Here is a 15,942-nt window from a genome sequence, read left to right on the forward strand (position 1 = left end):
CTAATATAACTAAGGAGTTGAATTTTTAATTTTAAGTTAGCCAATAGGGCTAGTGGTTACCACATTAGGCAATACAGTTCAAGACTAATATCTGGAACATCTACCCAGACCACTCTGACATCACATAGGGGAGAATAACAATGGTTTGATGGTCTTAAGTATGAGCCATGCTCTAGCCAGCCTCTAAATATATTTCTAGCTTATTCCTTATCCAAAGTTTGTGTATGTTTTCTATTAAAAAACTATGTGTAGGGGACCTCCCTGGTGGCTCAGTGGTTAAGAATCCGCTTGCCAATGCAGGGGACAAGGGTTCGATTCCTGGTCCAGGAAGATCCCATATGCCACGGAGCAACTAAGCCTGTGCGCCACAACTACTGAGCCTGTGTTCTAGAGCCCATGAGCCACAACTACTGAGCCCACGTGCCACAACTACTGAAGCCCGCGTGCCTAGAGCCCGTGCTCCGCAACAAGAGAAGCCATCGCAATGAGAAGCACGCGCACCGCAACAAAGAGTAGCCCCCACTTGCAGCAACTAGAGAAAGCCCACACGCAGCAGTGAAGACCCAACGCAGCCAAAAATAAATAAAATGAAAAAAAACCCCAAAAAACAAAAGACTATGTGTATTGTGATTTTATTATCATTATTATTATTGGGAAGAAAAAAATATCACTGTGATCTACCATACAGAAGACAGTACGCAAGGCACTGTACTAGAAGATGGATTCTGTCCTGAGAAGCTTAAAACAAAGCTTGGAACGTAAGTCAGCCAGTGCTCGGCAAATATCCATAAGCTTCCCACTTCCCAGCCTGCTCTGCAGTTGGCTTACGTCCAGGTGACAAGTGCTGGCCAATGACATGTAAGTGAACATGTTCTGGGTCACTTCCAGACCAAGACAGTTAAGAGAATTGGGGGGCTGCTTCTCCCTCCTCCCACTGCCAGTGGGCCACATCCCATGTTTCACAAGGCATAGTTACGAGATGGAAGAAGACAGCACAATCTATGACAGGAGAAGAAATAAATCTTTGTTGCGTAAGACCACTGAGGTTTTGAAATTACTCTCATCTAACAACTTCAGCATTCTTTACTCTAGAATCTTAATGGATATCAATTTAGTCACAAATGGGAAGTGGAAAATTAGAGCAGAGGGAGGAGAGCATTTTCAATTTCAGGCCTTCAGGAAAGGTTTTTCTGAGTAAGTGGTTTTGAAACTGGGTCTTCTGGAATACGTGCACGTGTAAGAGCCGGAGGGCACTACAGAGGGTGATGCTGACCTGGTGGGAAAGTTCTGTTTGGAGGGTGCTACCTCAAGCAGATGCTTATCTTGAAAGTGGTCTCCTACCTAACCTTTCTGATTTTGCTCTCTCATGAGAAAAATATTCTGGGCAAATCTCCCAGAATATCCTAATACATGCATATTTATTTATAAATTAAATGCACATACTACCAAACTAAAATTTAAGAGTAGGTAGAAGTGTAATCACATTTTAATGACTTGTTAATCACAATTGTTTTATAATATCATGAAGCTAATACCTTAAGGCGGAAAGCCTATTCAGGATTAGATTCATCACTAATGACATGGATGTAATCTCTTTCAAATGGCCTGCTTGAATGTTAATTAATTTGTTCACTTCTCATCAGATGTGATTCCATTATTATTGTTTCTACCTCCTAATGTGACTTGAAAAGGGTCAGCTCTGCTGTTTTCATCCTGTTTGCATGTGCCAGATTATCAGCACACTCTTCAACCCAATTTCTTCGCAGCAATCTTTTTAAGCTACTTGTCCTTTTGTGAGAGTTAATTTAGTTAAAACTAAATAATATAATCTACAAATCCACTTAACAGAGAACAAGAAAACTGGGGAATGAATGATCAAGCGAGTGAGGTCCCCACTGTCAAGGCCTCCGAGAAATACAGATCTCTCTGTTGCAACACGTCATTGCCCGACATACACACTAAAGACTGTCAATCCCAGTATTAAATATTAGAAAAGCTGAATTTCTTTCCTATTCCTTTTGTAGATAGAAATAAACCATAAGAGAATCTCTAATATTTTCTTCCAGTGCCCCAGTGGAATATCTTATATTTCCCCTTTGGAGCCCCCAGTTTGGAGACCATTCTAGAGGAATGAAAAGAGACAAGGGAGGAAATTGAGACTGGGTCATGCCGTGGAAGACTAGGAAAAAGAGTCTGAAATTAACACCATAGACAGAGGGGAACTACTGGTGGTTTGAGAAGGGAATATATAAGCAAAGAGGCATTCTGGGGAGATTAGCTAAACCTGGGCTAATTCACACTGAACCCCACATTTATAACAAGCTGCTTAACAACATGGACAGAGCTTATTTCTTCTCAGGTTGGTAGACCCCTTTACCATCCAGGCAAGGGGAAAGGAAGAGTCTGGACACAGCATCTTAGCTCTGGGGAGGAATCCCCCCAGAGAGAAGCCCCCTCTGCCTTCGAGTAAAGAGAAGGTCTGGTCTCTTGATTTGCCCACTAGACAAATCTAATCCTCTCCCACCTCCACCACTTGAGGAAAAAGTTACTAGGGAGTCTTATTTCTTTGTCATATATACCTCTTCCTGAAAATGGCCTCATCTCCTTAAAGAGATTTTTTTTTTTTTTTAAATCTACCTTTAAAGAGAGAAAGGTGAGAAAACCCCCCACAAACCTTGTTGCTAAACTGGCAAAAAGAGAGAAAAGAAAAACCACTTCCTTTCTTCTACACTCGCTTCTCAATTCCCCCCACCCCTATTCCATATAAATTCAACTTGACAACCCTGCTAATTGGATAAACGCAGCTTCTACACTCCTAGAAGGCCATTCCCTTTTCTTTTTTTTTGTCTTTGGAGGGCTCAAAACAGGGTGATTGTGCTGTTCTTTAACACGAATTCCATCTGCTTTATTTCTCTCTCCCCATTCACCGCTCCTCTTGCATATTTATGAGGCCTTCCCCCCTTCCCTGCCCCTTCCCACCCCGCCTCTACCGCCTTCCTCCGCAACCCCCTCCCCTCTCCTCTCCCTTCTCTCAGAACAGCACAAAAACCTTCCAAATGGCCCCCCCTCCTTGCTTTAGATAAACACAGGCAGTGTCAAGTGTGAGGAGTAGGGGGAGGTGGGGGGGAGGTTCAACTGCCAGTCAAGCCCCCCGCCTTCAATGAGGCCCAGGGGCCTCCCCTAATCTGCTGCATGCCTGCCATATGGGGGCTGTGTTGCCCAGGGAAACACTAACAGGCAGAACGGAGCTTAATAGAGTCCATATTCATTGTAATGCAGTGAGATAGCTCGAGGCACCACTGCCTCTTCGGTCCAGTTTCATTCTTCTGTTTCCTTCTTTCTTTCTGTTTTTCCTCTCTTTTCTTTACTTCTTCTTTTTAAAAGGACCAGGTCCCTAGAGAGCTCTAATCTGGAGAAGTCTGGGCTGGCAGAAAGGCAGGGCTGTGGGGTAAGGAGTGAGGAAGGTGAGGTGATGCTGAGATGGGGGCCTGGGGTTGGTGGGGAGAGGTGAGGAGTGGGAGCTTCTTGGGCAGCAGAGTGGGGAGAGCAGCACAGCATCTGCGCAGGGGCCAGGGCACGTGGTGCCGCAGGTGTGCGTGGTCCGTGCACGTGTGGAGAGACGGTGTGGTGGGTGGGCAGGCCCATCGGGGCCTTGGCGCACACAAGCCTTCAGAGCTATTCAGCCTTCTATGCCTAGATATCCCAACCCCTACCTACCTACCCCCAACACCCACTCCAGTCAGTTGAAGGGCATTCAAGCCAGCAACACCTACCTCCCGGAGGTGTCAGGCCTGTGGTCAATTCCTAGCTCTCCACAGTTGCTTGGAAAAAGTCACAGGTTTTGCAATGAGATGAAACTACTTTAGAAATAAATCCCGGTAGGGAAAGAGGACCCACCAGCCTGCCAAGCTGGGGCCCTCTTTCTCCTCGGGCTGCTCTGCCACAGCCAAACTAAGGGCATATGGGGTTTCTCTGAGTTGATGGAGTGGGTTGTCTCCCACTGAGCAGATGAAGCCTTGTCATGAATATATATGATGGAAGTGAGACTTAGGGCTCCCTGAGGTCAGAGGTGATCTTTCCCCAGGGCCAAAAAGGGAAGGAGGGGAGAGATGTGGGGAGGGAACAGAGTACATTTCTCCCAACTTCTTAGAAAAAATAAAATTGGTAACCAAGCTATGATAGAATTCCTAAAGAATAATCAGTTTTGTAAGTTGTGAAACATAGTTTTTTGTTCTGTGACTGTAAAAAAAAAAAAATCACAAGTTTAAAATCAAGACAGAAAGTAAAAACGAAGAAAAACTATAAAAACTTTCACATACTCTCCTACAGTTGAAACTTTAATCCCATGGTCTGGTACACAGGAAGATCTCAGTAAATGGTTGCTGAAGGAATGAACCATGTACACGCTCCTATAGTTGTACTATTGCTGACCGAGAACTTGAAACTCTTTACCCAACTGACAACTACAATCAGGGTTCTGGTGGGTGACAATGGCTTAAACAGAAGCAAAATGCTGCTGCACCTTTGCTAGGAATGCCCCTGCCAGAGAGATGCTAGCGCCTATTACACGGGCCTTTTGTTACATGCCTCGCCCAGTGCCAGAGTCAGGCAGGCTAGGTCAGATACAACTGCTCAAACCGAGGCAGATTCTGGTGCTTGCTGTGGTTTGTTTTTTGTCCTCCAAGCTTGCTCTATTCTACTTTCCTTGCTCTTACCCGACTGAAATGCATCTTGAACCTGTGGTTTCCTAAGCTCAACCCCCGAGGCGGGAGGGGAGGGGTGGGGGCGGGCAAGACTGTAGGAGAGAATATAAAAGTGCTCATAATTTTTCTTTGCTTTTATCCTGATTTTAAGGCCCTACATCCCAGCAACCCTTCAGGGAAGGCTACAGTGGATATTTCGAGAGCCAGGTACAATTTCAATTCCTAGTTCTAAAACCAAAATAGCATTTGGGTACCTGAAATGCTACCCAGAAGTCTATCTCAGCGTCATATCCATTTACATCTATTAGGGAACCACAAAGGTCTGAAGACCCCAAACCAGGGTAGGTGAAGACACACAACCAACCAGGGCCTGACAGGACTCTGGACACTTACGCTCCCTGCAGAGCAGGCTTCCCCTCCAACTTCTGTGTTTGTATCGCGTCCTAGTCCCGGTCGTTCTGACCCCACATATTGTGTGTGTTACCGAGAAGTGCGTGGGGTGACCTGGGGGGAGACCGCGAAGGAGCAAGTGGGAACACCTGGGGCTCCGGGACAAACCAGTGCTGGAGCATGCTGGGAGCTCAGCAGAGCAGCCAAGCTCTTCCCAGCCCTCCCGGCAGTGAGCACTTCGGTCAGTCATCTCACCACGGATGTGTGTGATGTGGTGACAGCCAGAATGGCAGCTCTGAAGGAAAGCAGGGACAGCTTCTCTGGTCCAGACCAAATACCTGCTTTTCATTTCACAGCTCAGAGGGCACCCACTAATGACCTGCTTCTACAAACACAGACTCAAACCCATCTACTCTTGCCCGGTCTTCCCTAAAACTATGTAAAGATTCACCACCCACTCAGCTGCCCAACCTGGGACTCATCCTTGTCGCCTGGCCCCCTCTGATTCTCCACCCCGGTATCTGGTCGCGTGGACTAACTCTGGCAGGAGCAACCAGAGAAACACAATGCAAGCCACATACGGTGTTTACAATTTTCTAGTAGTCACACTGAAAAATCAAGTGGAAATCATTTTAATAATATCTTTTTTAACACAATATATCCCAAAATACTATCATTTCAACATATACTCGATATAAAAATCATTAATAAAGTTTTATATTTTGTTTTATACTACGTCTCCTAAATCTAGTGTGTATTTTCTATTTACTACACATCCTGGCGCAGACTAGCCACATTTCAGGGGCTCAATAGCCACATGTGTTAGTGGCTACTGTTATCAGACGGTGTATGTCAAGGGCCTTCAAACTGGCTCCCTGATTCTCATCTGCCCACCTAATAAGCCTCCACGTTGTCACTCACCTTATTTCTAGAATATCAAGCTCAACCGAACAGTAAAGATGACAAATGAGCAGCTACCATTCACTGAGCAATGCCTTACCTACAGGCCAGAATCCATAATTTGCCTAATTTGATATAATTCTCACAATGGCCCTGTAAGGTAGGTGTACGACCAACCCGTTTTATAAATGAAGAAATTAAAGCTCAGAGTGATTAAATATTTTGTCCAACATCACACAGATGGTAAACCACAGAGTCAGGATTTGAACGAGGTCTGGCTGACGCTAAAAACCTTGGCTCTTTTCACTCTACCACACTGCTTTAAGTTATGGCAGAAAAATCAATGGACTATTATGCAGCCATTAAAAGTAATAATTAGAAAGAGCAAACAGCAACATGAAAAATGGTTAAAGGATATTAAGGAAAAAAGCAGATCTCATTTCGTAAAAAGCATGTAAACAGTTGGGTAAGGCCTGGAAGGAAACAGGAAGCAAATAAAAAGAGCTGATTTGAAAATGTGAAGGAATTAGGAATGATTTTTTTTCCCCTTTTGAGGTCAGTTAAAAACAAACAAGCAAAAGCGCTAATAGACGCATCTTTGATAGCTCCCCAAACAAGTTTGATTAAATAAGGTTCAAACTTCTTCACACAACCTTCCAGGCTCTGTATTAACTGGCTGCAGCCAACCTTCCCCTTGTCTTCCTCCCACGAGCCCTAAGCCCTGGGCAAGCTGCTTTTTCACACCTTCCTTCTCCCAGAACCATCTTCTGCTTCTCCCTTTATTATCCTTTGAAACTTACCTCCAGCATCACTGTATAATGCCTCCAGTGCTTATTCCTCACCCCACTTTCCACAGCGCTGTGCACACCTACTGCAACATTTCCATGATGATTTATGCCTGTCTGTAATATGCCTCTTTTCCCAGACTCTATACTTCCTGAAGGCAAGGAGGCGTCCACTTCATCTCAGTAACCCTAGCACCTAGAAAAGTCAATGTCTGCTGAACTGAAGGGTCTATCTGGATTAGAAATTTGGGATTGAGAAGGAATGTTACTCTGACCCATGGACCTATAAGAGGAACGCACACAGACACACTTACCAGTGGTGGAACCAAAGGGTTTTTCTAGGGGGAAATGACTTTAACTGTGGCCTTTATTTTTCAAACCCAAATGGCCCTTAGATGAGTTGGCAGCCCTTGGGGAAGGCCAAGCTACCTGACAGAAGTCAGTGCCTCTGCAGATACTCCTATGGCTTGAGGTTTCATTCAAGAACCTTCTTTGTTTTCCTTCTTGTCTCTTCTCCCAAAACAAACACCCAAATAAGCTCGAGACTTCAGGCTTCCTGCAGCCACTGAACTGCAGGGAACCTCATCTAGGATGATACCGTGATTGGCTATCATCTAGCCAGAGACAGCATGGCCCTGAGCTTGAGGCCAGGGTGGAAGGAGGCAGGCAGAGAGGGATGGGAGAAGGAGAAAGAAGAAAGCTGTAAGTGAGAAAGAGGACAAGTTCAGGCCTGAAGAGAGAGCACGGGGAGAGGAGTAGGGATGAGAACACTAAATATGCCAAGCGCCTACTCTGTGCCGAGCCCAGCGCTGGGGCTGGACACACATGGTCCACTTTTCATCGTCACAGCCCAGGGAGTGTTACTGTCCCCTTTACAGATGGGGAAGGAGGTTACTAAAACACTTCATGATGCTTTACCACATAAGGATTTTAGGGCTCACCTCAAATTTGTATTATAGACATAGCTTCTCTAAGTGACAACATTGAAACTCTGCAAGATCAGGTACTGAAATACCATGAGCCTTGGGTTTGGATAAGAGCTCTGCCACTTCTGCCTTTGGTTCAAGTTGACTTTGGGTAAATTAGTCTTTGACCCTCAGTTTACTCTCTGTGAAAATGCGAATGATAATACCCCCCCCTTTGCTGAGCTGCTAATAAGAGTTAAGGAGATTACGTGTGAAGGCAGCCTGGCACATAGCAGTGAGGGGGGACAGGTGTCGTGGAACTTTTCTACCGAAAGCCATTCACTGGAGGTCTAATTTCATACTGTGACACTGGTGGGCTTTGAGATTAATGTCCTTTAAGACTTAAGGACATGTTGCATTTGAACAACTCCAGACAGATGTGCTATCCTGTCTTTGCTCATTGTTCCTCTTAAGCTGGACACAATTAAGCAATGGCCTGATTTTGCTGCCCTACAACACATGCATCAGAAGTTCAAGAAACATTCTTTGTCGAAAAAAAGCAGTAACACCTACATTCTACACAGTGTTTTACAGAACCTCACAAAAGCCCAGTGGGACAGGAGATCCCTGGGCGGTACTATAGTGTTCCCAAGTCTGTGGCAAGACAATTGCTAGCCTCTCAATCTCCACCCAACACTAGTCAACATTTATATCACTTAAGCTAATAACCTCTCCCACCATCCCACCCTGTTTATGCCCTCTCTCTGCACTCTCTTGATGATGATAATGATGATAATTTCTCCGTAGTGTCTCTACTTGTTTGGAGAGAAAGGGGAAAGATCCCTGTCAGACAGTAGGTCATCTGGACATGAAGTTATGGAGAAGTGTTTATAGAAAGGAAAACACACCCCCAATCCCTCTCTGACCCACCCCCCCACTCCCAGCCCCAGTATGGAGCTCACCTCCGAGCACACCTGTGAGCTCACAAAGCCACAACAGACCACCTGCTCTTTTTACACCTACCTGTTTCTAATTACAGTCTATGGCCAGGGCTATAGCCACGCAGGTAAACAACAAAGTAAAATGGTAACAGTGACCGGAGAGGAAACAGGAGCATTCACTTCCAAGGCTTCTGGTGCACAAAGCTGATGAGAGATCCAACGTGAAAGGAATTAATTAGAGTGTAGGTAGACAGCACAAACACAGTACATAGGCAAACCAGTCCCAGGACCTGAACAGCACTTAAGGCAGACCTTAACAGCTTAAGTCCTATCTCTTAGGACAAAGAATTTTGGACAAGTGAGCCATGCATGAACACAAACCTTGCCAGAAGAAGAGTAGGACAGACAAGGGTATTCTGCTTAGTGACCACGGTGAGCGGAGCAGATAAAACAGCTGGCAACCCCAAAGTCACTCCTGATGAGAGGTACAAGTCCCTGGGTGGGCTCAGGGCAGAATTCAGGTCAGTTCAGCAAAACCACACTTAGCACCCACTAGGTGCCACACACTGAATGGAGGGTGGAGGGGACAGAGAGAAAAGTAGGCAGTTTCCCATCCTTAAGTTTCCCATCCTTAAAGAACCTGGGACCTAGTCAACCTTCGCTTGACACCATCTTTCTATCATTCATACCAAATGCAGCATGGTCTCAGGAAAAGATCAAAGATAGACTGGATTTTACAAAGTACAGGCAAAGAACCAGAACCACTAGCAAAGGCATCAGAGGCATGATGAAAGAAATGTGGCATACATTCGAGCACACGCACACACACTCACACTTGTACACTCAGGCCCTGCTCAGCGCAGAAGGTCAGTCCTCCAACTTAGCCCTCCTCACAAGTCCTAAAAGAAGCCTCCTTCCCATCATCCACATTCATTCCTACTAGAGTCCCGGGAGAGTCATCAAAGTACATCACTTAAGGTAGGTAAGAGGCTTAGAGCTAATGGAAGCCTATGAGGACTGAAGCCTCAGCTTTGTCGCTGTCACTTCTCACGCTGTGTTGTACCTTATTTATATACAAGTCTCTCCTGGACACATAATAGATAACTCAGTGAATGTCTGCTAAGCTGTAAAGACCTACCTCCAGGATCTCTTCCAGGCCTGACTCTATTTGGTCCTTGGAGTTTGGAGCCAGTGAACCCCCAGGGCTGCTTCTGACGCAAAGCAGAGCTTGAGCAGGGGAGGGTGGCGCACGGGTGTCTGAGATCTCCGTCCCTATCGCCCTGCCTCTGGGGAGCCCACTGGGGTTCTTATGCAGGGGAGAAGACAAGCAGGACACAGGGCTTCCCTTCACAGCGCCGGAGCATGGCGTGGGTGAGGGCAGGCTTGCCAAGGAGGAGACGGGGGAGAGTGTGAGGAGAAGCAGGCGCCCAAGGAAACTCGCTTCCCTTCGCTAGGCAAGCTCCCAGCACCTACTCTACGTCAGGCAGCAGTTGGGCCACCAGCTCTTGTCCCCTGGAGGCCTGCACTTCCCCCGTGGAAGCACCATCACACTAATTATTTATGGTCTGCCTGACCGCTGGACCAAACGCTCAGGGGTCAGGAATGGCGGTGATCTTATTACAGGGGCATCTTGAGTGTATAACACGGTTCGAGGTATTCAGCAAACACCCGTTGAGTGAACGAATTACAACCCAAAACACAAAAGTGAAAGGTCATGGCAGAGAGGAGAGAGAACTGTAGTCACGTAGTCAAGAGGGAGCTTTTTCTTAGGAGGGGAAGCTGGGCCTTTAGCAAGTTTGGGGGTTGAAAAGACTGATTTACTCTGTTAGGCAACATAATTACCACCAATTCCAATTAAGCTGTCACCTGCAGTCATTTTCTGTGCCCCTTCCTCATGATGACTAAGCAACCAATGGCACCAGGCCCATACCCATACCCTCCCCAGGGCTCAAAACCGGTCTCCGGTTCTGTGACCCAGCGTGAATGAGGGTCAGGCTGCCACTTCTTGACCTGTCCACTCCTGGGGCCGATTCACGCAAATGCTGGGCTGAACCAGCCCCAACTCCAACTCGCGGACACACTCACACCTCAACCCCTAACACACAGACACACACACACACCCCCAACCCTTAACAGGCTCTTGCAGGCTGGCAGGAAATCTGAAGCACTTAAATGAAAAGCTAAGCCATGGGGCAAAATGGCTGAACTGCTAAGTCAGAGCCAAGACGGCATCAGAAGCTGCCTCTCTTTAGCTGGCGTCTGACCTGACTGCACTGTGACACAGACAGCGTCTCTCCTAGACTTTCCTGCAAGCAAGAAACCCTCACCCGGACATTTAGGGGGAACCACTTTGACGCAGGACAATAAAATCTCTCACACAAGCATGTTGAAGGAGAAACAGATCACATCAGCAAATTATCTAGAACAATGACTGGTTCAAAGCAGTTGTTCAATAAATGACAGCAACTTACTCAATTTGAGTCACTTCCTTTAGGGTTACTTGTAGAAGTACTTTCGTTAGTCTGATCCTTGTTACAGATTTATCCCTAATATTTCAACAAAAGAGGTTTAAGAATAGGTAAATATCTCAGGGGCCAGACACCTCCACCCAGACTTTCCAGACATCCTGCTCTGGGCTTGTACATGCACCACCTCTAAGACAGACAAACAACACACAGACACACACACACACACACACACGGGCGCACGTGTGCACATGTGCTCACACAGCAAACAACTCCAGCTCTCCAGCTCCAGCTGGGAAGTATGCTTTAGAATCATGACAGTTTACTTTTTTCCTATCTGACCTCATGCAAACCGACTTTCTCCACCTCTCTGACCCCCAAATATACACATTCAGTCCCCGACCCACCCCCAATCTTCCTCACTTAGAAAGCTCTTTTAAACCATCTAAAACTTAAAATAAATACCAATTTGGAAACCTGAAGCATGCTCCAGTCTGTCCGTCTGTCCCCACCTTCTGCTGGAAGCCTCCGACCCCAACTCCTGTCAGCCCTCCCCAACTTGGGAAGCCCAGTGGCCTCCGTGCAGGGCTGGCACACGCAGAGAAAACAAACACATGAAGTCCCGCCAGCTGGGTCAGGCACCACTATTTATAGCAGAGCGAAGTGTGGGGAATTGGAGGCGTGATGAAGGGTGTGGGGCGGAGGGGGTAGGGATAATTCCAGCCGCTACCCCAGGCTCCACAGCTGCAGAGGATCCCTGCTGATGTTCTGCCGGCCCAGGTGCAACCCATCCTGTGTGACGAATACCTTCGCTGAGCTGGAGCCTCCCAGGGTAGAGGGCCTGTTATCTTGCTCATTACTGTAGCCCCAGCATCTATCTCTAGGAGCACGGTAAGTATTTGTTAATTAAATGAATAGATGAGCTTGTTTTCTTCCTGCCTACCCCACAAGGTTGCAGATGGAGGAGCTGGGGTAGGTGGAGGGGAGGTTAGTGAGGAATGCCTAAAACAGCGCTTCTAAAAATCTATCGCTTGTTAAAATGTGCTAGCAAAAAGAATGTAGGGAAATGCTCTGTTAAGAAAAGCAAATTAGGTTTCTTTAGTGCAGGCCTTTTCAGAGCCTTTAATGGGCTGTTAACGTATTGTGAATCACCAAAAGGTGGGTAGAGTATGCACTGAACGCTGAACTCACTCAACCACAGGCCTGGACTTATTTGACCACAGGCCTGGACTGACTTGACCACAGGCCTGGACTGACTTGACCACACTACTCTTTTTTCTCAGAGTACCATTAGTGAGGAGAATTTCATCAAATACACTTTGGGAAATGTTGGCCTAAGAGGTTCCTGGAGAATATCCCAGAAACAACTTGTAAAACAGCATCCCATGTTTGTAATTTTAAAAAATTACATGTGAATATGTGGTGTACAGTTATTTGGATTGTCACAGGATAAGGTCAGGAGACACTTAAATGTTCACATCAGTTATGGTGAAGAGCAGGAAATCTGCACTTTTTATACTAAACACTTCAGAAATATTCCAAGTGAGTGTGTAGTTATTTTTGTAATTAAAAAGGTAAATTAAAAAAAAAACTATCCCCAAATATTATCATGTCATCACTGAAATTTTATCTTCCCATAGGCCCAGGAGCCTCATTTCCTAATAACTCCTTGGGCTATAACATATTGGTCTTTGCTCCATGATCACATCTAAAGTGTTTCCTGTGTCTATATCCAACAGTCAACTCTTTTGGCTTGTAAAGAACCCCTCCCCTAATTCCAGGATTCTGTTGCATCCACACAATGTGGACGAGTATTTTGGAAAAAATGAAAACATATTTAATATTCTTTTAGCAACCTTTACTAATCTGAAATTACTTTGTTTAGTAAATTGTATAAAATATCCACCAAGCACTTCGTTTGCTGAAATTACGATGTTGGGCATATTAACATTTAAAGACTGCTTTTTTTTCCTGCTAAATCACTGATTTCCTAACTTAACTGATTTGTAAATGTAATTAAAAGTCATTCAGATTTAGTGAATGTAACACACTAGGTTTTGTTGCAATATGAGATTAAGGCAAATATTTAGAGTTGGAAGAAATATTCCATCTTAGCATAAAAGAGAGTATGTGACCATTTGTTGAGTTACTATGTGTGAGATGATGTGCACGTATTATCTTGTCTAACCTCTAAGTAACTCTGTGAAGGAGGTAGTATTGTCATCCCCATTTTACAGATGTAGCCAATTGAGGCTTAGAGAGGTTAAACACCTTGCTCAAGTTAAGGATTCAAAGCCAGGGTTACCTCCTTCCCCTGCCTGCTGGTCCTGGTGTCCTTGGTAGATTCAAGCAGACAAACCGAAAAAGGAAACTGAGGAAGGCTGAAAAAACCAAAATCAGCCTGGGTTGGAGTCATGCACTAGCCACCATGTTTCGGGAGGGACTGGTTCGTCAGGTCCCACAATGCGCTCTGTAGCCAACTCATGAGGATGTTCAGTCCCCCTCCCCAGCGGGAGTCAGCCCTGAGTGAGCGCCTCAATCCCATCCACAAGTTGGCCGCGGCCCTCTGAGTCTGGATCCATGTAATATGCACCAGCATGTAGTGAGAGACAATAAAATTCTTCCATTTCTTAATCTGACCTCTCTCATCTTCCTTCTGTTCTTACATAAGCCTAAGATTGGAGGTTCCCAACGCAGGCTGCATGGATCATCCAGGGACACTAAGACACATCAACACCTGGGCAGCACCTCAGGCAAATTCACTTAGAGCCTGTGGAAGTGGGGCCCAGGTATCAGCATTTTCAAAACCCTTTCCTGGAGACTGTAATGTGCAGCCAGGGTTGAGAACCCCTGGGAGTCTCCGCCATGGATTTGTGGGTCATTTTGACAGAGAAGGTCTGCCAGAAATGCCTCGGTTGCACTGGATGCCATGGTTGGAATTGCGAGTTTTGTATCAAGATGTTCCCTGCTCTATTGTTTTTAGTGAAATTCTTGCCATTTTTAAAGCTATTTTCTTTTATTCCACAAATTGAATATCTTAATACACTTTGACGAACAAAACATTTTCTCAAAGTTTCTCTCAGATATCCCCAGATATTTTCTGGACTTTCAGATTCCTAGTTTTCACCTCTTCACACAGAAATAAAAACCCCAGAAGAGACCACCATTGCAAACAGCACCTACTTTGGGGGCCGAGACGGCTTCCAGAGTAGCAAAGGTGACACTTAAACAGGTCCCTGGGCCACAGTCACCCCTGCTGGGGCCACCACCACTTCTGGGGGCAGAGAGGTTAGCAGGAGAGGAAGTTTTCCAAGCATATGCACATTTTAGAGTTTGCACATGAAAACCTGAAGAGCTGTCAGTGATTCCCTTAACAAATTGAGAACAGTCTCAGGGGCTCACAGACCACCAGGAAGTAGAACAGGTGTTGGCTGTCCAGGGGTCCCACATCCACTTAACACCGGATTGCACCACTGGGCTTTGGCTCCCCTGGAACTGGCTTTTTGGCATCCCAAAGGGTTAACAGCGCAGCCTCTAGCTTCCGGCCTTCCCTTCCCCAAGAAGTGGATTTTCAGTTTGGTCCCTGCCGGGGGTGGAAGCAGCGCCTCACCCCAACCTTAGAGACTTGGGTCCCGCCCAGCCCCTCCCCACCTGCGGCCCTCCCCCTCCAGGAATGAAGCTGCCACTACCCAGCGTATACCAAGGAGATGGTTTCATCTCCTTCCAAATCCATTTTGTGTCTTAACTTCTGCCAAGGATAAAAATTAAAACACTCACACACACATCACGCATGTATGCCAGGACAGAGCTCGAAGTTTAAACTGAAAAAGACCAGGCGGGGAAGGGAGGGGCAGGTCGCTGATCAAAGTCGGGGCCTGGAGACTTCCCTGGGGTCTGTGTGGCCCTGAGGCCCCTGCTGGCTACACCCAGGGTCAGACCTGAGCCGGTGTTTGCAGCATCTCCCCTCCTGTTCCTCCAACACCCATTTCATACCACCCCAAACGCTGCCCAGGGGGCCACAGAGCAGCCCAGCTGCCCGGCACTCCACAGGCTGGAAGCAGACTCTGGTCCTCACACTTGGAGAAGCCCGTTCCTTGCCAACTCCAACATGAATAAAAACAGTGCTTGGAATGACACGCGGGCCCTGGTGGCACAGGCGGCTTGAGGACTGCTTGTGGCCACCCAGAAAAATGGGTCTGGAGCTGGAGCCTCTGTTCTTAGAGCCCTGTCCCCCCATACCCGGGTCTGCAGACACCTGAATCTGGGGGCCAGGCAGAGAGCAGCTCTGTTCCAGCTGTCTCCTGTCATCTCCTGCCGCTGACTTCTTCCTTCTCGGCCAAACCAGAAGCCCCTGCATTGCAGAACGATCACGCCTAACCTTTCACCCATTCAGGATCCCCCAGAGTTCAGATAATGGCCCCTTACTCAACTCTAAACCCCATCAGCTGCCCCTTTTCCTCCCCAAATGGTGAACTAAGTACTCACATCACTTACACCTGTCCATTCTGACTCATACAATCCTTTGCCTTACAAGTCTATAAACACTTATTGAACACTCATTCAATATGAAGCTCTGTGGATCCAAAGATAAAGTTCAAGCTTTCTCTAAGAGCTCAGCACCTGGTAAAGGAGACACACAGAAACATCTCAGAGCACCGTGGAGCAACTGAGAATCAAACCCGAGGGCCCTGGGCTGGGGTTCTTTCTTTTCCATGCCTCTGTTAGGAAGGCATGGGAAGACTGGATCACACACTTCTTTTGGAAAAAGTACCCTTGTGGCGTTCATCCTTGTCCTATCTGCACACAGAGCAGAGTAATGAAAACAAAGTAGTATTTTAAAAAACTCTTTTGTC

General features: G+C 46.5%; 1 protein-coding gene across 18 annotated transcripts in view; it reads right to left on the reverse strand.

Annotated features, from left to right (window-relative positions):
- BOC (BOC cell adhesion associated, oncogene regulated) overlaps window positions 1-15,942 on the reverse strand; it is a 265,756-nt gene that overhangs the window by 47,363 nt on the left and 202,451 nt on the right. For 3 of the 18 annotated variants that reach the window (XM_059921143.1, XM_059921142.1, XM_059921150.1), the window contains one exon: window positions 8,707-8,828. The exons of 13 other annotated variants lie outside the window; for them this stretch is intronic. The gene's annotated coding sequence lies outside the window, so the exon portion shown is untranslated. Of the gene's footprint in view, window positions 1-8,706; window positions 8,829-11,095; window positions 11,146-11,554; window positions 11,632-15,942 lie in introns of those variants that run through there. 2 more of the 18 variants (XM_059921151.1, XM_059921152.1) reach the window with 2 other exon arrangements.

This window comes from Balaenoptera ricei, chromosome 4 (genome assembly GCF_028023285.1).
Source record: "Balaenoptera ricei isolate mBalRic1 chromosome 4, mBalRic1.hap2, whole genome shotgun sequence".
NCBI classification, from domain to species: domain Eukaryota; kingdom Metazoa; phylum Chordata; class Mammalia; order Artiodactyla; family Balaenopteridae; genus Balaenoptera; species Balaenoptera ricei.